The sequence below is a fragment of the Somniosus microcephalus genome, chromosome 33 (assembly GCF_052327205.1).
Source record: "Somniosus microcephalus isolate GS21.2 chromosome 33, FLI_Smic_1.0, whole genome shotgun sequence".
Classification (NCBI taxonomy): Eukaryota; Metazoa; Chordata; class Chondrichthyes; order Squaliformes; family Somniosidae; genus Somniosus; species Somniosus microcephalus.
In genome coordinates this window covers 13,592,006-13,619,959 of record NC_141019.1, presented here as the reverse complement: position 1 = coordinate 13,619,959, position 27,954 = coordinate 13,592,006, and the positions used below count along the sequence as shown (strand labels likewise).

Here is a 27,954-nt window from a genome sequence, read left to right as displayed (position 1 = left end):
GATCACAACTCTCGTTGGATCCCAGTCAGTGATGGATCACAGCCCTCATTAGATCCCAGTCAGTGATGGATCACAACCCTCATTGGATCCCAGTCAGTGATGGATCACAACTCTCCTTGGATCCCAGTCAGTGATGGGTCACAACTCTCATTGGATCCCATTCAGTGAGGGATCACAACCCTCATTGGATCCCAGTCAGTGATGGATCACAACACTCATTGGATCCCAGTCAGTGATGGGAACAACTCTCATTGGATCCCAGTCAGTGACAGATCACAACTCTCAATGGATCCCAGTCAGTGATGGATCACAACCCTCATTGGATCTCAGTCAGTGATGGATCACAACTTTCATTGGATCCCAGTCAGTGATGGATCACAACCCTTTCTCATTGGATCCCAGTCAGTGATGGATCACAACTCTCATTGGATCCCAGTCAGTGATGGATCACAAACCTTTCTCATTGGATCCCAGACAGTGATGGACGTCAAACCTCATTGGATCCCAGTCAGTGATGGATCACAACCCTGATTGGATCCCAGTCAGTGATGGATCACAACTTTCATTGGATCCCAGTCAGTGATGGATCACAACTCTCTCTCATTGGATCCCAGTCAGTGAGGGATCACAACCCTCATTGGATCCCAGTCAGTGATGGATCACAAACCTCTCACATTGGGTCCCAGTCAGTGATGGATCTCAACTCTCAGTGGATCCCAGTCAGTGATGGATCACAACCCTCATTGGATATCAGTCAGTGATGGATCACAATCCTCATTGGATCCCAGTCAGTGATGGATCACAACTCTCATTCGATCCCAGTCAGTGATGGATCACCACCCTCATTGGATCCAAGTCAGTGATGGATCACAACCCTCATTGGATCCCAGTCAGTGATGCATCACAACACTCATTAGATCCCAGTCAGTGATGGATCTCAACTCTCAATGGATCCCAGTCAGTGATGGATCACAACCCTCATTGGATATCAGTCAGTGATGGATCACAACTCTCATTGGATCCCAGTCAGTCATGGATCACAATCCTCATTGGATCCCAGTCAGTGATGGATCACAACTCTCATTCGATCCCAGTCAGTGATGGATCACCACCCTCATTGGATCCCAGTCAGTGATGGATCACAACTCTCATTGGATCCCAGTCAGTGATGGATCACAACCCTCTCTCATTGGATCCCAGTCAGTGATGGATCACAACTCTCATTGGATCCCAGTCAGTGATGGATCAGAAACCTCTCTCATTGGATCCCAGGCAGTGATGGATCTCAAACCTCACTGCATCCCAGTCAGTGATGGATCACAACCCTCATTGGATCCCAGTCAGTGACGGATCACAACCCTCATTAGATCCCAGTCAGTGATGGATCACAACTCCCATTGGATCCCAGTCAGTGATGGATCACAACTCTCATTGGATCCCAGTCAGTGATGGATCACAAACCTCTCTCATTGGATCCCAGTCAGTGATGGATCACAAACCTCTCTCATTGGATCCCAGTCAGTGATGGATCTCAACTCTCATTGGATCCCAGTCAGTGATGGATCACAACTCTCGTTGGATCCCAGTCAGTGATGGATCACAACCCTCATTAGATCCCAGTCAGAGATGGATCACAACCCTCATTGGATCCCAGTCAGTGATGGACCACAACTCTCCTTGGATCCCAATCAGTGATGGGTCACAACTCTCATTGGATCCCAGTCAGTGATGGATCACAACCCTCATTGGATCCCAGTCAGTGATGGATCACAACTCTCATTGGATCCCAGTCAGTGATGGATCACAACTCTCATTGGATCCCAGTCAGTGATGGATCACAACCCTCTCTCATTGGATCCCAGTCAGTGATGGATCACAACTCTCATTGGATCCCAGTCAGTGATGGATCACAAACCTCTCCCATTGGATCTCAGACAGTGATGGATCTCAAACCTCATTGGATCCCAGTCAGTGATGGATCACAACCCTCATTGGATCCCAGTCAGTGATGGATCACAACCCTCATTAGATCCCAGTCAGAGATGGATCACAACCCTCATTGGATCCCAGTCAGTGATGGACCACAACTCTCCTTGGATCCCAATCAGTGATGGGTCACAACTCTCATTGGATCCCAGTCAGTGATGGATCACAACCCTCATTGGATCCCAGTCAGTGATGGATCATAACCCTCATTGGATCCCAGTCAGTGATGGATCACAAATTTCATTGGATCCCAGTCAGTGATGGATCACAACCCTCTCTCATTGGATCCCAGTCAGTGATGGATCACAACTCTCATTGGATCCCAGTCAGTGATGGATCACAAACCTCTCTCATTGGATCTCAGACAGTGATGGATCTCAAACCTCATTGGATCCCAGTCAGTGATGGATCACAACCCTCATTGGATCCCAGTCAGTGATGGATCACAACTTTCATTGGATCCCAGTCAGTGATGGATCACAACCCTCTCTCATTGGATCCCAGTCAGTGATGGATCACAACTCCCATTGGATCCCAGTCAGTGATGGGTCACAAACCTCTCACATTGGATCCCAGTCAGTGATAGATCTCAACTCTCAGTGGATCCCAGTCGGTGATGGATCACAACGCTCATTGGATCCCCATCAGTGATTGATCACAAACCTCATTGGATCACAGTCAGTGATGGATCACAACTCTCATTGGATCACAGTCACTGATGGATCACAACAATCGTTGGATCCCTGTCAGTGATGGATCACAACTCTCATTGGCTCCCAGTCAGTGATGGATCACAACTCTCATTAGATCCCAGTCAGTGATGGATCACAACCCTCATTGTATCCCTGTCAGTGATGGATCACAACTCTCATTGGATCCCAGTCAGGATGGATCACAACTTTCATTGGAACCCAGTCAGTGATGGACCACAAACCTCTCTCATTGGATCCCAGTCAGTGATGGATCACAAACCTCTCTCATTGGACCCCAGTCAGTGATGGATCTCAACTCTCATTGGGTCCCAGTCAGTGATGGATCACAACTCTCGTTGGATCCCAGTCAGTGATGGATCACAACCCTCATTAGATCCCAGTCAGAGATGGATCACAACCCTCATTGAATCCCAGTCAGTGATGGACCACAACTCTCCTTGGATCCCAATCAGTGATGGGTCACAACTCTCATTGGATCCCAATCAGTGATGGATCACAACCCTCATTGGATCCCAGTCAGTGATGGATCACAACTCTCATTGGATCCCAGTCAGTGATGGGTCACAACCCTCATTGGATCCCAGTCAGTGATAGATCACAACTCTCATTCAATCCCAGTCAGTGATGGATCACAACCCCCATTGGATCCCAGTCAGTGATGGATCACAACTCTCATTGGATCCCAGTCAGTGATGGAACACAACCCTCATTGGATCCCAGTCAGTGATGGATCACAACACTCATTGGATCCCAGTCAGTGATGGATCACAACCCTCATTGGATCCCAATCAGTGCTGGATCACAAAACTCATTGGATCCCAGTCGGTGATGGATCTCAACTCTCATTGGATCCCAGTCAGTGATGATTCACAACTCTCATTGGATCCCAGTCAGTGATGGATCACAGCTGTCATTGGATCCCAGTCAATGATGGATCACAACCCTCATGGGATCCCAGTCAGTGATAGATCACAACTCTCATTGGATCCCAGTCAGTGATGGATCACAACTCTCATTGGATCCCAGTCAGTGATGGATTAAAACTCTCATTGGATCCCACTCAGTGATGGATCACAACTCTCATTGCATCCCAGTCAGTGATGGATCACAACCCTCATTGGATCCCAGTCAGTGATGGATCACAACTCTCATTGGATCCCAGTCAGTGATGGATCACAACTCTCATTGGATCCCAGTCAGTGATAGATCACAACTCTCATTGGATCCCAGTCAGTGATGCATCGCAACTCTCATTGGATCCCAATCAGTGATGGATCACAACTCTCGTTGGATCCCAGTCACTGATGGATCACAACCCTCATTGGATCCCAGTCAGTGATGGATCACAACTCTCATTGGATCCCAGTCAGTGATGGATCGCAACACTCATTGGATCCCAGTCAGTGATGGATCACAACTCTCATTGGATCCCAGTCAGTGATGGATCACAACCCTCATCGGATCCCAGTCAGTGATGGCTCACAACTCTCATTGGATCCCAGTCCGTGATGGATCACAACCCTCATTGGATCCCAGTCAGTGATGGATCACAACCCTCATTGGATCCCAGTCAGTGATGGATCACAACCCTCATTGGATCCCAGTCAGTGATGGATCACAACTCTCATTGGATCCCAGTCAGTGATGCATCATGGCCCTCATTGGATCTCAGTCAGTGATGGATCAGTACTCTCATTGGATCCCAATCAGTGATGGATCTAAACTCTCATTGGATCCCAGTCAGTGATGGATCAAAACTCTCATTGGATCCCAGTCAGTGATGGATCACCACTCTTTTTGGATCCAAGTCAGTGATGGATCACAACTCTCATTGGATCCTAGTCAGTGATGGATCACCACTCTTATTGGACCCCAGTCGGTGATGGATCACAACCCTCATTGGATCCCAGTCAGTGATGGATCACAACTCTCATTGGATCCCAGTCAGTGATAGATCACAACTCTCATTGGATCCCAGTCAGTGATGGATCACAACTCTCATTGGATCCCAGTCACTGATGGATCACAACCCTCATTGGATCCCAGTCAGTGATGGATCACAACTCTCATTGGATCCCAGTCCGTGATGGATCACAACCCTCATTGGATCCCAGTCAGTGATGGATCACAACCCTCATTGGATCCCAGTCAGTGATGGATCACAACCCTCATTGGATCCCAGTCAGTGATGGATCACAACTCTCATTGGATCCCAGTCAGTGATGCATCATGGCCCTCATTGGATCTCAGTCAGTGATGGATCACTACTCTCATTGTATCCCAGTCAGTGATGGATCAAAACTCTCATTGGATCCCAGTCAGTGATGGATCACCACTCTTTTTGGATCCAAGTCAGTGATGGATCACAACTCTCATTGGATCCTAGTCACTGATGGATCACCACTCTTATTGGATCCCAGTCGGTGATGGATCACAACCCTCATTGGATCCCAGTCAGTGATGGATCACAACTCTCATTGGATCCCAGTCAGTGATAGATCACAACTCTCATTGGATCCCAGTCAGTGATAGATCACAACTCTCATTGGATCCCAGTCACTGATGGATCACAACCCTCATTGGATCCCAGTCAGTGATGGATCACAACTCCCATTGGATCCTGGTCAGTGATAGATCACAACTCTCATTGGATCCCAGTCACTGATGGATCACAACCCTCATTGGATCCCAGTCAGTGATGGATCACAACTCTCATTGGATCCCAGTCACTGATGGATCACAACCCTCATTGGATCCCAGTCAGTGATGGATCACAACACTCATTGGATCCCAGTCAGTGATGGATCACAACTTTCATTGTATGCCAGTCAGTGATGGATCACAACTCTCATTGGATCCCAGTCAGTGATAGATCACAACTCTCATTGGATCCCAGTCAGTGATGGATCACAACTCTCATTGGATCCCAGTCACTGATGGATCACAACACTCATTGGATCCCAGTCAGTGATGGATCACAACTTTCATTGTATGCCAGTCAGTGATGGATCTAAACTCTCATTGGATCCCAGTCAGTGATGGATCAAAACTCTCATTGGATCCCAGTCAGTGATGGGAACAACTCTCATTGGATCCCAGTCAGTGACAGATCACAACTCTCAATGGATCCCAGTCAGTGATGGATCACAACCCTCATTCGATCCCAGTCAGTGATGGATCACAACTTTCATTGGATCCCAGTCAGTGATGGATCACAACCCTTTCTCATTGGATCCCAGTCAGTGATGGATCACAACTCTCATTGGATCCCAGTCAGTGATGGATCACAAACCTTTCTCATTGGATCCCAGACAGTGATGGACGTCAAACCTCATTGGATCCCAGTCAGTGATGGATCACAACCCTGATTGGATCCCAGTCAGTGATGGATCACAACTTTCATTGGATCCCAGTCAGTGATGGATCACAACTCTCTCTCATTGGATCCCAGTCAGTGAGGGATCACAACCCTCATTGGATCCCAGTCAGTGATGGATCACAAACCTCTCACATTGGGTCCCAGTCAGTGATGGATCTCAACTCTCAGTGGATCCCAGTCAGTGATGGATCACAACCCTCATTGGATATCAGTCAGTGATGGATCACAATCCTCATTGGATCCCAGTCAGTGATGGATCACAGCTCTCATTCGATCCCAGTCAGTGATGGATCACCACCCTCATTGGATCCAAGTCAGTGATGGATCACAACCCTCATTGGATCCCAGTCAGTGATGGATCACAACACTCATTAGATCCCAGTCAGTGATGGATCTCAACTCTCAATGGATCCCAGTCAGTGATGGATCACAACCCTCATTGGATATCAGTCAGTGATGGATCACAACTCTCATTGGATCCCAGTCAGTCATGGATCACAATCCTCATTGGATCCCAGTCAGTGATGGATCACAACTCTCATTCGATCCCAGTCAGTGATGGATCACCACCCTCATTGGATCCCAGTCAGTGATGGATCACAACTCTCATTGGATCCCAGTCAGTGATGGATCACAACCCTCTCTCATTGGATCCCAGTCAGTGATGGATCACAACTCTCATTGGATCCCAGTCAGTGATGGATCAGAAACCTCTCTCATTGGATCCCAGGCAGTGATGGATCTCAAACCTCATTGCATCCCAGTCAGTGATGGATCACAACCCTCATTGGATCCCAGTCAGTGACGGATCACAACCCTCATTAGATCCCAGTCAGTGATGGATCACAACTCCCATTGGATCCCAGTCAGTGATGGATCACAACTCTCATTGGATCCCAGTCAGTGATGGATCACAAACCTCTCTCATTGGATCCCAGTCAGTGATGGATCACAAACCTCTCTCATTGGATCCCAGTCAGTGATGGATCACAACTCTCATTGGATCCCAGTCAGTGATGGATCACAAACCTTTCTCATTGGATCCCAGACAGTGATGGACGTCAAACCTCATTGGATCCCAGTCAGTGATGGATCACAACCCTGATTGGATCCCAGTCAGTGATGGATCACAACTTTCATTGGATCCCAGTCAGTGATGGATCACAACTCTCTCTCATTGGATCCCAGTCAGTGAGGGATCACAACCCTCATTGGATCCCAGTCAGTGATGGATCACAAACCTCTCACATTGGGTCCCAGTCAGTGATGGATCTCAACTCTCAGTGGATCCCAGTCAGTGATGGATCACAACCCTCATTGGATATCAGTCAGTGATGGATCACAATCCTCATTGGATCCCAGTCAGTGATGGATCACAGCTCTCATTCGATCCCAGTCAGTGATGGATCACCACCCTCATTGGATCCAAGTCAGTGATGGATCACAACCCTCATTGGATCCCAGTCAGTGATGGATCACAACACTCATTAGATCCCAGTCAGTGATGGATCTCAACTCTCAATGGATCCCAGTCAGTGATGGATCACAACCCTCATTGGATATCAGTCAGTGATGGATCACAACTCTCATTGGATCCCAGTCAGTCATGGATCACAATCCTCATTGGATCCCAGTCAGTGATGGATCACAACTCTCATTCGATCCCAGTCAGTGATGGATCACCACCCTCATTGGATCCCAGTCAGTGATGGATCACAACTCTCATTGGATCCCAGTCAGTGATGGATCACAACCCTCTCTCATTGGATCCCAGTCAGTGATGGATCACAACTCTCATTGGATCCCAGTCAGTGATGGATCAGAAACCTCTCTCATTGGATCCCAGGCAGTGATGGATCTCAAACCTCATTGCATCCCAGTCAGTGATGGATCACAACCCTCATTGGATCCCAGTCAGTGACGGATCACAACCCTCATTAGATCCCAGTCAGTGATGGATCACAACTCCCATTGGATCCCAGTCAGTGATGGATCACAACTCTCATTGGATCCCAGTCAGTGATGGATCACAAACCTCTCTCATTGGATCCCAGTCAGTGATGGATCACAAACCTCTCTCATTGGATCCCAGTCAGTGATGGATCTCAACTCTCATTGGATCCCAGTCAGTGATGGATCACAACTCTCGTTGGATCCCAGTCAGTGATGGATCACAACCCTCATTGGATCCGAGTCAGTGATGGATCACACCTCTCATTGGATCCCAGTCAGTGATGGATCACAAACCTCTCTCATTGGATCCCAGAAAGTGGTGGATCTCAACCCTCATTGGATCCCAGTCAGTGATGGATCACAACACTCATTAGATCACAGTCAGTGATGGATCTCAACTCTCATTGGAGCCCAGTCAGTGATGGATCACAACCTATTTGGATATCAGTCAGTGATGGATCACAACTCTCATTGGATCCCAGTCAGTGATGGATCACAACCCTCTCTCATTGGATCCCAGTCAGTGATGGATCACAACTCTCATTGGATCCCAGTCAGTGATGGATCAGAAACCTCTCTCATTGGATCCCAGGCAGTGATGGATCTCAAACCTCATTGGATCCAAGTCAGTGATGGATCAAAACCCTCATTGGATCCCAGTCAGTGGCGGATCACAACCCTCATTAGAACCCAGTCAGTGATGGATCACAACTCCCATTGAATCCCAGTCAGTGATGGATCACAAAGCTCTCTCATTGGACCCCAGTCAGTGATGGATCACAGACCTCTCTCACTGGATCCCAGTCAGTGATGGATCTCAACTCTCATTGGATCCCAGTCAGTGATGGATCACAACCCTCATTGGATCCCAGTCAGTGATGGATCACAACTCTCCTTGGATCCCAGTCAGTGATGGGTCACAACTCTCATTGGATCCCATTCAGTGAGGGGTCACAACCCTCATTGGATCCCAGTCAGTGATGGATCACAACACTCATTGGATCCCAGTCAGTGATGGGAACAACTCTCATTGGATCCCAGTCAGTGACAGATCACAACTCTCAATGGATCCCAGTCAGTGATGGATCACAACCCTCATTGGATCCCAGTCAGTGATGGATCACAACTTTCATTGGATCCCAGTCAGTGATGGATCACAACCCTTTCTCATTGGATCCCAGTCAGTGATGGATCACAACTCTCATTGGATCCCAGTCAGTGATGGATCACAAACCTTTCTCATTGGATCCCAGACAGTGATGGACGTCAAACCTCATTGGATCCCAGTCAGTGATGGATCACAACCCTGATTGGATCCCAGTCAGTGATGGATCACAACTTTCATTGGATCCCAGTCAGTGATGGATCACAACTCTCTCTCATTGGATCCCAGTCAGTGAGGGATCACAACCCTCATTGGATCCCAGTCAGTGATGGATCACAAACCTCTCACATTGGGTCCCAGTCAGTGATGGATCTCAACTCTCAGTGGATCCCAGTCAGTGATGGATCACAACCCTCATTGGATATCAGTCAGTGATGGATCACAATCCTCATTGGATCCCAGTCAGTGATGGATCACAACTCTCATTCGATCCCAGTCAGTGATGGATCACCACCCTCATTGGATCCAAGTCAGTGATGGATCACAACCCTCATTGGATCCCAGTCAGTGATGCATCACAACACTCATTAGATCCCAGTCAGTGATGGATCTCAACTCTCAATGGATCCCAGTCAGTGATGGATCACAACCCTCATTGGATATCAGTCAGTGATGGATCACAACTCTCATTGGATCCCAGTCAGTCATGGATCACAATCCTCATTGGATCCCAGTCAGTGATGGATCACAACTCTCATTCGATCCCAGTCAGTGATGGATCACCACCCTCATTGGATCCCAGTCAGTGATGGATCACAACTCTCATTGGATCCCAGTCAGTGATGGATCACAACCCTCTCTCATTGGATCCCAGTCAGTGATGGATCACAACTCTCATTGGATCCCAGTCAGTGATGGATCAGAAACCTCTCTCATTGGATCCCAGGCAGTGATGGATCTCAAACCTCATTGCATCCCAGTCAGTGATGGATCACAACCCTCATTGGATCCCAGTCAGTGACGGATCACAACCCTCATTAGATCCCAGTCAGTGATGGATCACAACTCCCATTGGATCCCAGTCAGTGATGGATCACAACTCTCATTGGATCCCAGTCAGTGATGGATCACAAACCTCTCTCATTGGATCCCAGTCAGTGATGGATCACAAACCTCTCTCATTGGATCCCAGTCAGTGATGGATCTCAACTCTCATTGGATCCCAGTCAGTGATGGATCACAACTCTCGTTGGATCCCAGTCAGTGATGGATCACAACCCTCATTAGATCCCAGTCAGAGATGGATCACAACCCTCATTGGATCCCAGTCAGTGATGGACCACAACTCTCCTTGGATCCCAATCAGTGATGGGTCACAACTCTCATTGGATCCCAGTCAGTGATGGATCACAACCCTCATTGGATCCCAGTCAGTGATGGATCACAACTCTCATTGGATCCCAGTCAGTGATGGATCACAACTCTCATTGGATCCCAGTCAGTGATGGATCACAACCCTCTCTCATTGGATCCCAGTCAGTGATGGATCACAACTCTCATTGGATCCCAGTCAGTGATGGATCACAAACCTCTCTCATTGGATCTCAGACAGTGATGGATCTCAAACCTCATTGGATCCCAGTCAGTGATGGATCACAACCCTCATTGGATCCCAGTCAGTGATGGATCACAACCCTCATTAGATCCCAGTCAGAGATGGATCACAACCCTCATTGGATCCCAGTCAGTGATGGACCACAACTCTCCTTGGATCCCAATCAGTGATGGGTCACAACTCTCATTGGATCCCAGTCAGTGATGGATCACAACCCTCATTGGATCCCAGTCAGTGATGGATCACAACCCTCATTGGATCCCAGTCAGTGATGGATCACAAATTTCATTGGATCCCAGTCAGTGATGGATCACAACCCTCTCTCATTGGATCCCAGTCAGTGATGGATCACAACTCTCATTGGATCCCAGTCAGTGATGGATCACAAACCTCTCTCATTGGATCTCAGACAGTGATGGATCTCAAACCTCATTGGATCCCAGTCAGTGATGGATCACAACCCTCATTGGATCCCAGTCAGTGATGGATCACAACTTTCATTGGATCCCAGTCAGTGATGGATCACAACCCTCTCTCATTGGATCCCAGTCAGTGATGGATCACAACTCCCATTGGATCCCAGTCAGTGATGGGTCACAAACCTCTCACATTGGATCCCAGTCAGTGATAGATCTCAACTCTCAGTGGATCCCAGTCGGTGATGGATCACAACTCTCATTGGATCCCCATCGGTGATTGATCACAAACCTCATTGGATCACAGTCAGTGATGGATCACAACTCTCATTGGATCACAGTCACTGATGGATCACAACAATCGTTGGATCCCTGTCAGTGATGGATCACAACTCTCATTGGCTCCCAGTCAGTGATGGATCACAACTCTCATTAGATCCCAGTCAGTGATGGATCACAACCCTCATTGTATCCCTGTCAGTGATGGATCACAACTCTCATTGGATCCCAGTCAGGATGGATCACAACTTTCATTGGAACCCAGTCAGTGATGGATCACAAACCTCTCTCATTGGATCCCAGTCAGTGATGGATCACAAACCTCTCTCATTGGACCCCAGTCAGTGATGGATCTCAACTCTCATTGGGTCCCAGTCAGTGATGGATCACAACTCTCGTTGGATCCCAGTCAGTGATGGATCACAACCCTCATTAGATCCCAGTCAGAGATGGATCACAACCCTCATTGAATCCCAGTCAGTGATGGACCACAACTCTCCTTGGATCCCAATCAGTGATGGGTCACAACTCTCATTGGATCCCAATCAGTGATGGATCACAACCCTCATTGGATCCCAGTCAGTGATGGATCACAACTCTCATTGGATCCCAGTCAGTGATGGGTCACAACCCTCATTGGATCCCAGTCAGTGATAGATCACAACTCTCATTCAATCCCAGTCAGTGATGGATCACAACCCCCATTGGATCCCAGTCAGTGATGGATCACAACTCTCATTGGATCCCAGTCAGTGATGGAACACAACCCTCATTGGATCCCAGTCAGTGATGGATCACAACACTCATTGGATCCCAGTCAGTGATGGATCACAACCCTCATTGGATCCCAATCAGTGCTGGATCACAAAACTCATTGGATCCCAGTCGGTGATGGATCTCAACTCTCATTGGATCCCAGTCAGTGATGGTTCACAACTCTCATTGGATCCCAGTCAGTGATGGATCACAGCTGTCATTGGATCCCAGTCAATGATGGATCACAACCCTCATGGGATCCCAGTCAGTGATAGATCACAACTCTCATTGGATCCCAGTCAGTGATGGATCACAACTCTCATTGGATCCCAGTCAGTGATGGATTAAAACTCTCATTGGATCCCACTCAGTGATGGATCACAACTCTCATTGCATCCCAGTCAGTGATGGATCACAACCCTCATTGGATCCCAGTCAGTGATGGATCACAACTCTCATTGGATCCCAGTCAGTGATGGATCACAACTCTCATTGGATCCCAGTCAGTGATAGATCACAACTCTCATTGGATCCCAGTCAGTGATGCATCGCAACTCTCATTGGATCCCAATCAGTGATGGATCACAACTCTCGTTGGATCCCAGTCACTGATGGATCACAACCCTCATTGGATCCCAGTCAGTGATGGATCACAACTCTCATTGGATCCCAGTCAGTGATGGATCGCAACCCTCATTGGATCCCAGTCAGTGATGGATCACAACTCTCATTGGATCCCAGTCAGTAATGGATCACAACCCTCATCGGATCCCAGTCAGTGATGGCTCACAACTCTCATTGGATCCCAGTCCGTGATGGATCACAACCCTCATTGGATCCCAGTCAGTGATGGATCACAACCCTCATTGGATCCCAGTCAGTGATGGATCACAACCCTCATTGGATCCCAGTCAGTGATGGATCACAACTCTCATTGGATCCCAGTCAGTGATGCATCATGGCCCTCATTGGATCTCAGTCAGTGATGGATCAGTACTCTCATTGGATCCCAATCAGTGATGGATCTAAACTCTCATTGGATACCAGTCAGTGATGGATCAAAACTCTCATTGGATCCCAGTCAGTGATGGATCACCACTCTTTTTGGATCCAAGTCAGTGATGGATCACAACTCTCATTGGATCCTAGTCAGTGATGGATCACCACTCTTATTGGACCCCAGTCGGTGATGGATCACAACCCTCATTGGATCCCAGTCAGTGATGGATCACAACTCTCATTGGATCCCAGTCAGTGATAGATCACAACTCTCATTGGATCCCAGTCAGTGATGGATCACAACTCTCATTGGATCCCAGTCACTGATGGATCACAACCCTCATTGGATCCCAGTCAGTGATGGATCACAACTCTCATTGGATCCCAGTCCGTGATGGATCACAACCCTCATTGGATCCCAGTCAGTGATGGATCACAACCCTCATTGGATCCCAGTCAGTGATGGATCACAACCCTCATTGGATCCCAGTCAGTGATGGATCACAACTCTCATTGGATCCCAGTCAGTGATGCATCATGGCCCTCATTGGATCTCAGTCAGTGATGGATCACTACTCTCATTGTATCCCAGTCAGTGATGGATCAAAACTCTCATTGGATCCCAGTCAGTGATGGATCACCACTCTTTTTGGATCCAAGTCAGTGATGGATCACAACTCTCATTGGATCCTAGTCACTGATGGATCACCACTCTTATTGGATCCCAGTCGGTGATGGATCACAACCCTCATTGGATCCCAGTCAGTGATGGATCACAACTCTCATTGGATCCCAGTCAGTGATAGATCACAACTCTCATTGGATCCCAGTCAGTGATAGATCACAACTCTCATTGGATCCCAGTCACTGATGGATCACAACCCTCATTGGATCCCAGTCAGTGATGGATCACAACTCCCATTGGATCCTGGTCAGTGATAGATCACAACTCTCATTGGATCCCAGTCACTGATGGATCACAACCCTCATTGGATCCCAGTCAGTGATGGATCACAACTCTCATTGGATCCCAGTCACTGATGGATCACAACCCTCATTGGATCCCAGTCAGTGATGGATCACAACACTCATTGGATCCCAGTCAGTGATGGATCACAACTTTCATTGTATGCCAGTCAGTGATGGATCACAACTCTCATTGGATCCCAGTCAGTGATAGATCACAACTCTCATTGGATCCCAGTCAGTGATGGATCACAACTCTCATTGGATCCCAGTCACTGATGGATCACAACACTCATTGGATCCCAGTCAGTGATGGATCACAACTTTCATTGTATGCCAGTCAGTGATGGATCTAAACTCTCATTGGATCCCAGTCAGTGATGGATCAAAACTCTCATTGGATCCCAGTCAGTGATGGATCACCACTCTTTTTGGATCCAAGTCAGTGATGGATCACAACTCTCATTGGATCCTAGTCAGTGATGGATCACCACTCTTATTGGATCCCAGTCGGTGATGGATCACAACCCTCATTGGATCCCAGTCAGTGATGGATCACAACTCTCATTGGATCCCAGTCAGTGATAGATCACAACTCTCATTGGATCCCAGTCAGTGATGGATCACAACTCTCATTGGATCCCAGTCACTGATGGATCACAACCCTCATTGGATCCCAGTCAGTGATGGATCACAACTCTCATTGGATCCCAGTCCGTGATGGATCACAACCCTCATTGGATCCCAGTCAGTGATGGATCACAACCCTCATTGGATCCCAGTCAGTGATGGATCACAACCCTCATTGGATCCCAGTCAGTGATGGATCACAACTCTCATTGGATCCCAGTCAGTGATGCATCATGGCCCTCATTGGATCTCAGTCAGTGATGGATCACTACTCTCATTGTATCCCAGTCAGTGATGGATCAAAACTCTCATTGGATCCCAGTCAGTGATGGATCACCACTCTTTTTGGATCCAAGTCAGTGATGGATCACAACTCTCGTTGGATCCTAGTCACTGATGGATCACCACTCTTATTGGATCCCAGTCGGTGATGGATCACAACTCTCATTGGATCCCAGTCAGTGATAGATCACAACTCTCATTGGATCCCAGTCAGTGATAGATCACAACTCTCATTGGATCCCAGTCACTGATGGATCACAACCCTCATTGGATCCCAGTCAGTAATGGATCACAACTCTCATTGGATCCTGGTCAGTGATAGATCACAACTCTGATTGGATCCCAGTCACTGATGGATCACAACCCTCATTGGATCCCAGTCAGTGATGGATCACAACTCTCATTGGATCCCAGTCACTGATGGATCACAACCCTCATTGGATCCCAGTCAGTGATGGATCACAACACTCATTGGATCCCAGTCAGTGATGGATCACAACTTTCATTGTATGCCAGTCAGTGATGGATCACAACTCTCATTGGATCCGAGTCAGTGATGGATCACAACTCTCATTGGATCCCAGTCACTGATGGATCACAAACCTCATTGGATCCCAGTCAGTGATGGATCACAAACCTCATTGGATCCCAGTCAGTTATGGATCACAACTCTCAATGGATCCCAGTCAGTGATGGATCACAACCCTCATTGGATCCCAGTCAGTGATGGATCACAACTTTCATTGGATCCCAGTCAGTGATGGATCACAACCCTTTCTCATTGGATCCCAGTCAGTGATGGATCACAACTCTCATTGGATCCCAGTCAGTGATGGATCACAAACCTTTCTCATTGGATCCCAGACAGTGATGGACGTCAAACCTCATTGGATCCCAGTCAGTGATGGATCACAACCCTGATTGGATCCCAGTCAGTGATGGATCACAACTTTCATTGGATCCCAGTCAGTGATGGATCACAACTCTCTCTCATTGGATCCCAGTCAGTGAGGGATCACAACCCTCATTGGATCCCAGTCAGTGATGGATCACAAACCTCTCACATTGGGTCCCAGTCAGTGATGGATCTCAACTCTCAGTGGATCCCAGTCAGTGATGGATCACAACCCTCATTGGATATCAGTCAGTGATGGATCACAATCCTCATTGGATCCCAGTCAGTGATGGATCACAGCTCTCATTCGATCCCAGTCAGTGATGGATCACCACCCTCATTGGATCCAAGTCAGTGATGGATCACAACCCTCATTGGATCCCTGTCAGTGATGGATCACAACACTCATTAGATCCCAGTCAGTGATGGATCTCAACTCTCAATGGATCCCAGTCAGTGATGGATCACAACCCTCATTGGATATCAGTCAGTGATGGATCACAACTCTCATTGGATCCCAGTCAGTCATGGATCACAATCCTCATTGGATCCCAGTCAGTGATGGATCACAACTCTCATTCGATCCCAGTCAGTGATGGATCACCACCCTCATTGGATCCCAGTCAGTGATGGATCACAACTCTCATTGGATCCCAGTCAGTGATGGATCACAACCCTCTCTCATTGGATCCCAGTCAGTGATGGATCACAACTCTCATTGGATCCCAGTCAGTGATGGATCAGAAACCTCTCTCATTGGATCCCAGGCAGTGATGGATCTCAAACCTCATTGCATCCCAGTCAGTGATGGATCACAACCCTCATTGGATCCCAGTCAGTGACGGATCACAACCCTCATTAGATCCCAGTCAGTGATGGATCACAACTCCCATTGGATCCCAGTCAGTGATGGATCACAACTCTCATTGGATCCCAGTCAGTGATGGATCACAAACCTCTCTCATTGGATCCCAGTCAGTGATGGATCACAAACCTCTCTCATTGGATCCCAGTCAGTGATGGATCTCAACTCTCATTGGATCCCAGTCAGTGATGGATCACAACTCTCGTTGGATCCCAGTCAGTGATGGATCACAACCCTCATTGGATCCGAGTCAGTGATGGATCACACCTCTCATTGGATCCCAGTCAGTGATGGATCACAAACCTCTCTCATTGGATCCCAGAAAGTGGTGGATCTCAACCCTCATTGGATCCCAGTCAGTGATGGATCACAACACTCATTAGATCACAGTCAGTGATGGATCTCAACTCTCATTGGAGCCCAGTCAGTGATGGATCACAACCTATTTGGATATCAGTCAGTGATGGATCACAACTCTCATTGGATCCCAGTCAGTGATGGATCACAACCCTCTCTCATTGGATCCCAGTCAGTGATGGATCACAACTCTCATTGGATCCCAGTCAGTGATGGATCAGAAACCTCTCTCATTGGATCCCAGGCAGTGATGGATCTCAAACCTCATTGGATCCAAGTCAGTGATGGATCAAAACCCTCATTGGATCCCAGTCAGTGGCGGATCACAACCCTCATTAGAACCCAGTCAGTGATGGATCACAACTCCCATTGAATCCCAGTCAGTGATGGATCACAAAGCTCTCTCATTGGACCCCAGTCAGTGATGGATCACAGACCTCTCTCACTGGATCCCAGTCAGTGATGGATCTCAACTCTCATTGGATCCCAGTCAGTGATGGATCACAACTCTCGTTGGATCCCAGTCAGTGATGGATCACAGCCCTCATTAGATCCCAGTCAGTGATGGATCACAACCCTCATTGGATCCCAGTCAGTGATGGATCACAACTCTCCTTGGATCCCAGTCAGTGATGGGTCACAACTCTCACTGGATCCCATTCAGTGAGGGATCACAACCCTCATTGGATCCCAGTCAGTGATGGATCACAACACTCATTGGATCCCAGTCAGTGATGGGAACAACTCTCATTGGATCCCAGTCAGTGACAGATCACAACTCTCAATGGATCCCAGTCAGTGATGGATCACAACCCTCATTGGATCCCAGTCAGTGATGGATCACAACTTTCATTGGATCCCAGTCAGTGATGGATCACAACTTTCATTGGATCCCAGTCAGTGATGGATCACAACCCTTTCTCATTGGATCCCAGTCAGTGATGGATCACAACTCTCATTGGATCCCAGTCAGTGATGGATCACAAACCTTTCTCATTGGATCCCAGACAGTGATGGACGTCAAACCTCATTGGATCCCAGTCAGTGATGGATCACAACCCTGATTGGATCCCAGTCAGTGATGGATCACAACTTTCATTGGATCCCAGTCAGTGATGGATCACAACTCTCTCTCATTGGATCCCAGTCAGTGAGGGATCACAACCCTCATTGGATCCCAGTCAGTGATGGATCACAAACCTCTCACATTGGGTCCCAGTCAGTGATGGATCTCAACTCTCAGTGGATCCCAGTCAGTGATGGATCACAACCCTCATTGGATATCAGTCAGTGATGGATCACAATCCTCATTGGATCCCAGTCAGTGATGGATCACAACTCTCATTCGATCCCAGTCAGTGATGGATCACCACCCTCATTGGATCCAAGTCAGTGATGGATCACAACCCTCATTGGATCCCAGTCAGTGATGCATCACAACACTCATTAGATCCCAGTCAGTGATGGATCTCAACTCTCAATGGATCCCAGTCAGTGATGGATCACAACCCTCATTGGATATCAGTCAGTGATGGATCACAACTCTCATTGGATCCCAGTCAGTCATGGATCACAATCCTCATTGGATCCCAGTCAGTGATGGATCACAACCCTCTCTCATTGGATCCCAGTCAGTGATGGATCACAACTCTCATTGGATCCCAGTCAGTGATGGATCAGAAACCTCTCTCATTGGATCCCAGGCAGTGATGGATCTCAAACCTCATTGCATCCCAGTCAGTGATGGATCACAACCCTCATTGGATCCCAGTCAGTGACGGATCACAACCCTCATTAGATCCCAGTCAGTGATGGATCACAACTCCCATTGGATCCCAGTCAGTGATGGATCACAACTCTCATTGGATCCCAGTCAGTGATGGATCACAAACCTCTCTCATTGGATCCCAGTCAGTGATGGATCACAAACCTCTCTCATTGGATCCCAGTCAGTGATGGATCTCAACTCTCATTGGATTCCAGTCAGTGATGGATCACAACTCTCGTTGGATCCCAGTCAGTGATGGATCACAACCCTCATTAGATCCCAGTCAGAGATGGATCACAACCCTCATTGGATCCCAGTCAGTGATGGACCACAACTCTCCTTGGATCCCAATCAGTGATGGGTCACAACTCTCATTGGATCCCAGTCAGTGATGGATCACAACCCTCATTGGATCCCAGTCAGTGATGGATCACAACTCTCATTGGATCCCAGTCACTGATGGATCACAACCCTCATTGGATCCCAGTCAGTGATGGATCACAACACTCATTGGATCCCAGTCAGTGATGGATCACAACTTTCATTGTATGCCAGTCAGTGATGGATCACAACTCTCATTGGATCCCAGTCAGTGATAGATCACAACTCTCATTGGATCCCAGTCAGTGATGGATCACAACTCTCATTGGATCCCAGTCACTGATGGATCACAACACTCATTGGATCCCAGTCAGTGATGGATCACAACTTTCATTGTATGCCAGTCAGTGATGGATCTAAACTCTCATTGGATCCCAGTCAGTGATGGATCAAAACTCTCATTGGATCCCAGTCAGTGATGGATCACCACTCTTTTTGGATCCAAGTCAGTGATGGATCACAACTCTCATTGGATCCTAGTCAGTGATGGATCACCACTCTTATTGGATCCCAGTCGGTGATGGATCACAACCCTCATTGGATCCCAGTCAGTGATGGAACACAACTCTCATTGGATCCCAGTCAGTGATAGATCACAACTCTCATTGGATCCCAGTCAGTGATGGATCACAACTCTCATTGGATCCCAGTCACTGATGGATCACAACCCTCATTGGATCCCAGTCAGTGATGGATCACAACTCTCATTGGATCCCAGTCCGTGATGGATCACAACCCTCATTGGATCCCAGTCAGTGATGGATCACAACCCTCATTGGATCCCAGTCAGTGATGGATCACAACCCTCATTGGATCCCAGTCAGTGATGGATCACAACTCTCATTGGATCCCAGTCAGTGATGCATCATGGCCCTCATTGGATCTCAGTCAGTGATGGATCACTACTCTCATTGTATCCCAGTCAGTGATGGATCAAAACTCTCATTGGATCCCAGTCAGTGATGGATCACCACTCTTTTTGGATCCAAGTCAGTGATGGATCACAACTCTCGTTGGATCCTAGTCACTGATGGATCACCACTCTTATTGGATCCCAGTCGGTGATGGATCACAACTCTCATTGGATCCCAGTCAGTGATAGATCACAACTCTCATTGGATCCCAGTCAGTGATAGATCACAACTCTCATTGGATCCCAGTCACTGATGGATCACAACCCTCATTGGATCCCAGTCAGTGATGGATCACAACACTCATTGGATCCCAGTCAGTGATGGATCACAACTTTCATTGTATGCCAGTCAGTGATGGATCACAACTCTCATTGGATCCGAGTCAGTGATGGATCACAACTCTCATTGGATCCCAGTCACTGATGGATCACAAACCTCATTGGATCCCAGTCAGTGATGGATCACAAACCTCATTGGATCCCAGTCAGTGATGGATCACAACTCTCAATGGATCCCAGTCAGTGATGGATCACAACCCTCATTGGATCCCAGTCAGTGATGGATCACAACTTTCATTGGATCCCAGTCAGTGATGGATCACAACCCTTTCTCATTGGATCCCAGTCAGTGATGGATCACAACTCTCATTGGATCCCAGTCAGTGATGGATCACAAACCTTTCTCATTGGATCCCAGACAGTGATGGACGTCAAACCTCATTGGATCCCAGTCAGTGATGGATCACAACCCTGATTGGATCCCAGTCAGTGATGGATCAAAACTTTCATTCGATCCCAGTCAGTGATGGATCACAACTCTCTCTCATTGGATCCCAGTCAGTGAGGGATCACAACCCTCATTGGATCCCAGTCAGTGATGGATCACAAACCTCTCACATTGGGTCCCAGTCAGTGATGGATCTCAACTCTCAGTGGATCCCAGTCAGTGATGGATCACAACCCTCATTGGATATCAGTCAGTGATGGATCACAATCCTCATTGGATCCCAGTCAGTGATGGATCACAGCTCTCATTCGATCCCAGTCAGTGATGGATCACCACCCTCATTGGATCCAAGTCAGTGATGGATCACAACCCTCATTGGATCCCAGTCAGTGATGGATCACAACACTCATTAGATCCCAGTCAGTGATGGATCTCAACTCTCAATGGATCCCAGTCAGTGATGGATCACAACCCTCATTGGATATCAGTCAGTGATGGATCACAACTCTCATTGGATCCCAGTCAGTCATGGATCACAATCCTCATTGGATCCCAGTCAGTGATGGATCACAACTCTCATTCGATCCCAGTCAGTGATGGATCACCACCCTCATTGGATCCCAGTCAGTGATGGATCACAACTCTCATTGGATCCCAGTCAGTGATGGATCACAACCCTCTCTCATTGGATCCCAGTCAGTGATGGATCACAACTCTCATTGGATCCCAGTCAGTGATGGATCAGAAACCTCTCTCATTGGATCCCAGGCAGTGATGGATCTCAAACCTCATTGCATCCCAGTCAGTGATGGATCACAACCCTCATTGGATCCCAGTCAGTGACGGATCACAACCCTCATTAGATCCCAGTCAGTGATGGATCACAACTCCCATTGGATCCCAGTCAGTGATGGATCACAACTCTCATTGGATCCCAGTCAGTGATGGATCACAAACCTCTCTCATTGGATCCCAGTCAGTGATGGATCACAAACCTCTCTCATTGGATCCCAGTCAGTGATGGATCTCAACTCTCATTGGATCCCAGTCAGTGATGGATCACAACTCTCGTTGGATCCCAGTCAGTGATGGATCACAACCCTCATTGGATCCGAGTCAGTGATGGATCACACCTCTCATTGGATCCCAGTCAGTGATGGATCACAAACCTCTCTCATTGGATCCCAGAAAGTGGTGGATCTCAACCCTCATTGGATCCCAGTCAGTGATGGATCACAACACTCATTAGATCACAGTCAGTGATGGATCTCAACTCTCATTGGAGCCCAGTCAGTGATGGATCACAACCTATTTGGATATCAGTCAGTGATGGATCACAACTCTCATTGGATCCCAGTCAGTGATGGATCACAACCCTCTCTCATTGGATCCCAGTCAGTGATGGATCACAACTCTCATTGGATCCCAGTCAGTGATGGATCAGAAACCTCTCTCATTGGATCCCAGGCAGTGATGGATCTCAAACCTCATTGGATCCAAGTCAGTGATGGATCAAAACCCTCATTGGATCCCAGTCAGTGGCGGATCACAACCCTCATTAGAACCCAGTCAGTGATGGATCACAACTCCCATTGAATCCCAGTCAGTGATGGATCACAAAGCTCTCTCATTGGACCCCAGTCAGTGATGGATCACAGACCTCTCTCACTGGATCCCAGTCAGTGATGGATCTCAACTCTCATTGGATCCCAGTCAGTGATGGATCACAACTCTCGTTGGATCCCAGTCAGTGATGGATCACAGCCCTCATTAGATCCCAGTCAGTGATGGATCACAACCCTCATTGGATCCCAGTCAGTGATGGATCACAACTCTCCTTGGATCCCAGTCAGTGATGGGTCACAACTCTCATGGGATCCCATTCAGTGAGGGATCACAACCCTCATTGGATCCCAGTCAGTGATGGATCACAACACTCATTGGATCCCAGTCAGTGATGGGAACAACTCTCATTGGATCCCAGTCAGTGACAGATCACAACTCTCAATGGATCCCAGTCAGTGATGGATCACAACCCTCATTGGATCCCAGTCAGTGATGGATCACAACTTTCATTGGATCCCAGTCAGTGATGGATCACAACCCTTTCTCATTGGATCCCAGTCAGTGATGGATCACAACTCTCATTGGATCCCAGTCAGTGATGGATCACAAACCTTTCTCATTGGATCCCAGACAGTGATGGACGTCAAACCTCATTGGATCCCAGTCAGTGATGGATCACAACCCTGATTGGATCCCAGTCAGTGATGGATCACAACTTTCATTGGATCCCAGTCAGTGATGGATCACAACTCTCTCTCATTGGATCCCAGTCAGTGAGGGATCACAACCCTCATTGGATCCCAGTCAGTGATGGATCACAAACCTCTCACATTGGGTCCCAGTCAGTGATGGATCTCAACTCTCAGTGGATCCCAGTCAGTGATGGATCACAACCCTCATTGGATATCAGTCAGTGATGGATCACAATCCTCATTGGATCCCAGTCAGTGATGGATCACAACTCTCATTCGATCCCAGTCAGTGATGGATCACCACCCTCATTGGATCCAAGTCAGTGATGGATCACAACCCTCATTGGATCCCAGTCAGTGATGCATCACAACACTCATTAGATCCCAGTCAGTGATGGATCTCAACTCTCAATGGATCCCAGTCAGTGATGGATCACAACCCTCATTGGATATCAGTCAGTGATGGATCACAACTCTCATTGGATCCCAGTCAGTCATGGATCACAATCCTCATTGGATCCCAGTCAGTGATGGATCACAACTCTCATTCGATCCCAGTCAGTGATGGATCACCACCCTCATTGGATCCCAGTCAGTGATGGATCACAACTCTCATTGGATCCCAGTCAGTGATGGATCACAACCCTCTCTCATTGGATCCCAGTCAGTGATGGATCACAACTCTCATTGGATCCCAGTCAGTGATGGATCAGAAACCTCTCTCATTGGATCCCAGGCAGTGATGGATCTCAAACCTCATTGCATCCCAGTCAGTGATGGATCACAACCCTCATTGGATCCCAGTCAGTGACGGATCACAACCCTCATTAGATCCCAGTCAGTGATGGATCACAACTCCCATTGGATCCCAGTCAGTGATGGATCACAACTCTCATTGGATCCCAGTCAGTGATGGATCACAAACCTCTCTCATTGGATCCCAGTCAGTGATGGATCACAAACCTCTCTCATTGGATCCCAGTCAGTGATGGATCTCAACTCTCATTGGATCCCAGTCAGTGATGGATCACAACTCTCGTTGGATCCCAGTCAGTGATGGATCACAACCCTCATTAGATCCCAGTCAGAGATGGATCACAACCCTCATTGGATCCCAGTCAGTGATGGACCACAACTCTCCTTGGATCCCAATCAGTGATGGGTCACAACTCTCATTGGATCCCAGTCAGTGATGGATCACAACCCTCATTGGATCCCAGTCAGTGATGGATCACAACTCTCATTGGATCCCAGTCAGTGATGGATCACAACTCTCATTGGATCCCAGTCAGTGATGGATCACAACCCTCTCTCATTGGATCCCAGTCAGTGATGGATCACAACTCTCATTGGATCCCAGTCAGTGATGGATCACAAACCTCTCTCATTGGATCTCAGACAGTGATGGATCTCAAACCTCATTGGATCCCAGTCAGTGATGGATCACAACCCTCATTGGATCCCAGTCAGTGATGGATCACAACCCTCATTAGATCCCAGTCAGAGATGGATCACAACCCTCATTGGATCCCAGTCAGTGATGGACCACAACTCTCCTTGGATCCCAATCAGTGATGGGTCACAACTCTCATTGGATCCCAGTCAGTGATGGATCACAACCCTCATTGTATCCCAGTCAGTGATGGATCACAACCCTCATTGGATCCCAGTCAGTGATGGATCACAACTTTCATTGTATGCCAGTCAGTGATGGATCACAACTCTCATTGGATCCCAGTCAGTGATAGATCACAACTCTCATTGGATCCCAGTCAGTGATGGATCACAACTCTCATTGGATCCCAGTCACTGATGGATCACAACACTCATTGGATCCCAGTCAGTGATGGATCACAACTTTCATTGTATGCCAGTCAGTGATGGATCTAAACTCTCATTGGATCCCAGTCAGTGATGGATCAAAACTCTCATTGGATCCCAGTCAGTGATGGATCACCACTCTTTTTGGATCCAAGTCAGTGATGGATCACAACTCTCATTGGATCCTAGTCAGTGATGGATCACCACTCTTATTGTATCCCAGTCGGTGATGGATCACAACCCTCATTGGATCCCAGTCAGTGATGGATCACAACTCTCATTGGATCCCAGTCAGTGATAGATCACAACTCTCATTGGATCCCAGTCAGTGATGGATCACAACTCTCATTGGATCCCAGTCACTGATGGATCACAACCCTCATTGGATCCCAGTCAGTGATGGATCACAACTCTCATTGGATCCCAGTCCGTGATGGATCACAACCCTCATTGGATCCCAGTCAGTGATGGATCACAACCCTCATTGGATCCCAGTCAGTGATGGATCACAACCCTCATTGGATCCCAGTCAGTGATGGATCACAACTCTCATTGGATCCCAGTCAGTGATGCATCATGGCCCTCATTGGATCTCAGTCAGTGATGGATCACTACTCTCATTGTATCCCAGTCAGTGATGGATCAAAACTCTCATTGGATCCCAGTCAGTGATGGATCACCACTCTTTTTGGATCCAAGTCAGTGATGGATCACAACTCTCGTTGGATCCTAGTCACTGATGGATCACCACTCTTATTGGATCCCAGTCGGTGATGGATCACAACTCTCATTGGATCCCAGTCAGTGATAGATCACAACTCTCATTGGATCCCAGTCAGTGATAGATCACAACTCTCATTGGATCCCAGTCACTGATGGATCACAACCCTCATTGGATCCCAGTCAGTAATGGATCACAACTCTCATTGGATCCTGGTCAGTGATAGATCACAACTCTGATTGGATCCCAGTCACTGATGGATCACAACCCTCATTGGATCCCAGTCAGTGATGGATCACAACTCTCATTGGATCCCAGTCACTGATGGATCACAACCCTCATTGGATCCCAGTCAGTGATGGATCACAACACTCATTGGATCCCAGTCAGTGATGGATCACAACTTTCATTGTATGCCAGTCAGTGATGGATCACAACTCTCATTGGATCCGAGTCAGTGATGGATCACAACTCTCATTGGATCCCAGTCACTGATGGATCACAAACCTCATTGGATCCCAGTCAGTGATGGATCACAAACCTCATTGGATCCCAGTCAGTGATGGATCACAACTCTCAATGGATCCCAGTCAGTGATGGATCACAACCCTCATTGGATCCCAGTCAGTGATGGATCACAACTTTCATTGGATCCCAGTCAGTGATGGATCACAACCCTTTCTCATTGGATCCCAGTCAGTGATGGATCACAACTCTCATTGGATCCCAGTCAGTGATGGATCACAAACCTTTCTCATTGGATCCCAGACAGTGATGGACGTCAAACCTCATTGGATCCCAGTCAGTGATGGATCACAACCCTGATTGGATCCCAGTCAGTGATGGATCACAACTTTCATTGGATCCCAGTCAGTGATGGATCACAACTCTCTCTCATTGGATCCCAGTCAGTGAGGGATCACAACCCTCATTGGATCCCAGTCAGTGATGGATCACAAACCTCTCACATTGGGTCCCAGTCAGTGATGGATCTCAACTCTCAGTGGATCCCAGTCAGTGATGGATCACAACCCTCATTGGATATCAGTCAGTGATGGATCACAATCCTCATTGGATCCCAGTCAGTGATGGATCACAGCTCTCATTCGATCCCAGTCAGTGATGGATCACCACCCTCATTGGATCCAAGTCAGTGATGGATCACAACCCTCATTGGATCCCAGTCAGTGATGGATCACAACACTCATTAGATCCCAGTCAGTGATGGATCTCAACTCTCAATGGATCCCAGTCAGTGATGGATCACAACCCTCATTGGATATCAGTCAGTGATGGATCACAACTCTCATTGGATCCCAGTCAGTCATGGATCACAATCCTCATTGGATCCCAGTCAGTGATGGATCACAACTCTCATTCGATCCCAGTCAGTGATGGATCACCACCCTCATTGGATCCCAGTCAGTGATGGATCACAACTCTCATTGGATCCCAGTCAGTGATGGATCACAACCCTCTCTCATTGGATCCCAGTCAGTGATGGATCACAACTCTCATTGGATCCCAGTCAGTGATGGATCAGAAACCTCTCTCATTGGATCCCAGGCAGTGATGGATCTCAAACCTCATTGCATCCCAGTCAGTGATGGATCACAACCCTCATTGGATCCCAGTCAGTGACGGATCACAACCCTCATTAGATCCCAGTCAGTGATGGATCACAACTCCCATTGGATCCCAGTCAGTGATGGATCACAACTCTCATTGGATCCCAGTCAGTGTTGGATCACAAACCTCTCTCATTGGATCCCAGTCAGTGATGGATCACAAACCTCTCTCATTGGATCCCAGTCAGTGATGGATCTCAACTCTCATTGGATCCCAGTCAGTGATGGATCACAACTCTCGTTGGATCCCAGTCAGTGATGGATCACAACCCTCATTGGATCCGAGTCAGTGATGGATCACACCTCTCATTGGATCCCAGTCAGTGATGGATCACAAACCTCTCTCATTGGATCCCAGAAAGTGGTGGATCTCAACCCTCATTGGATCCCAGTCAGTGATGGATCACAACACTCATTAGATCACAGTCAGTGATGGATCTCAACTCTCATTGGAGCCCAGTCAGTGATGGATCACAACCTATTTGGATATCAGTCAGTGATGGATCACAACTCTCATTGGATCCCAGTCAGTGATGGATCA

General features: G+C 47.8%; 1 protein-coding gene across 2 annotated transcripts in view; it reads right to left on the bottom strand.

The window, feature by feature from the left end:
- LOC147096970 (uncharacterized) overlaps nt 1-27,954 on the bottom strand; it is a 1,290,222-nt gene that overhangs the window by 1,231,491 nt on the left and 30,777 nt on the right. The gene's annotated exons all lie outside the window — the stretch shown is intronic.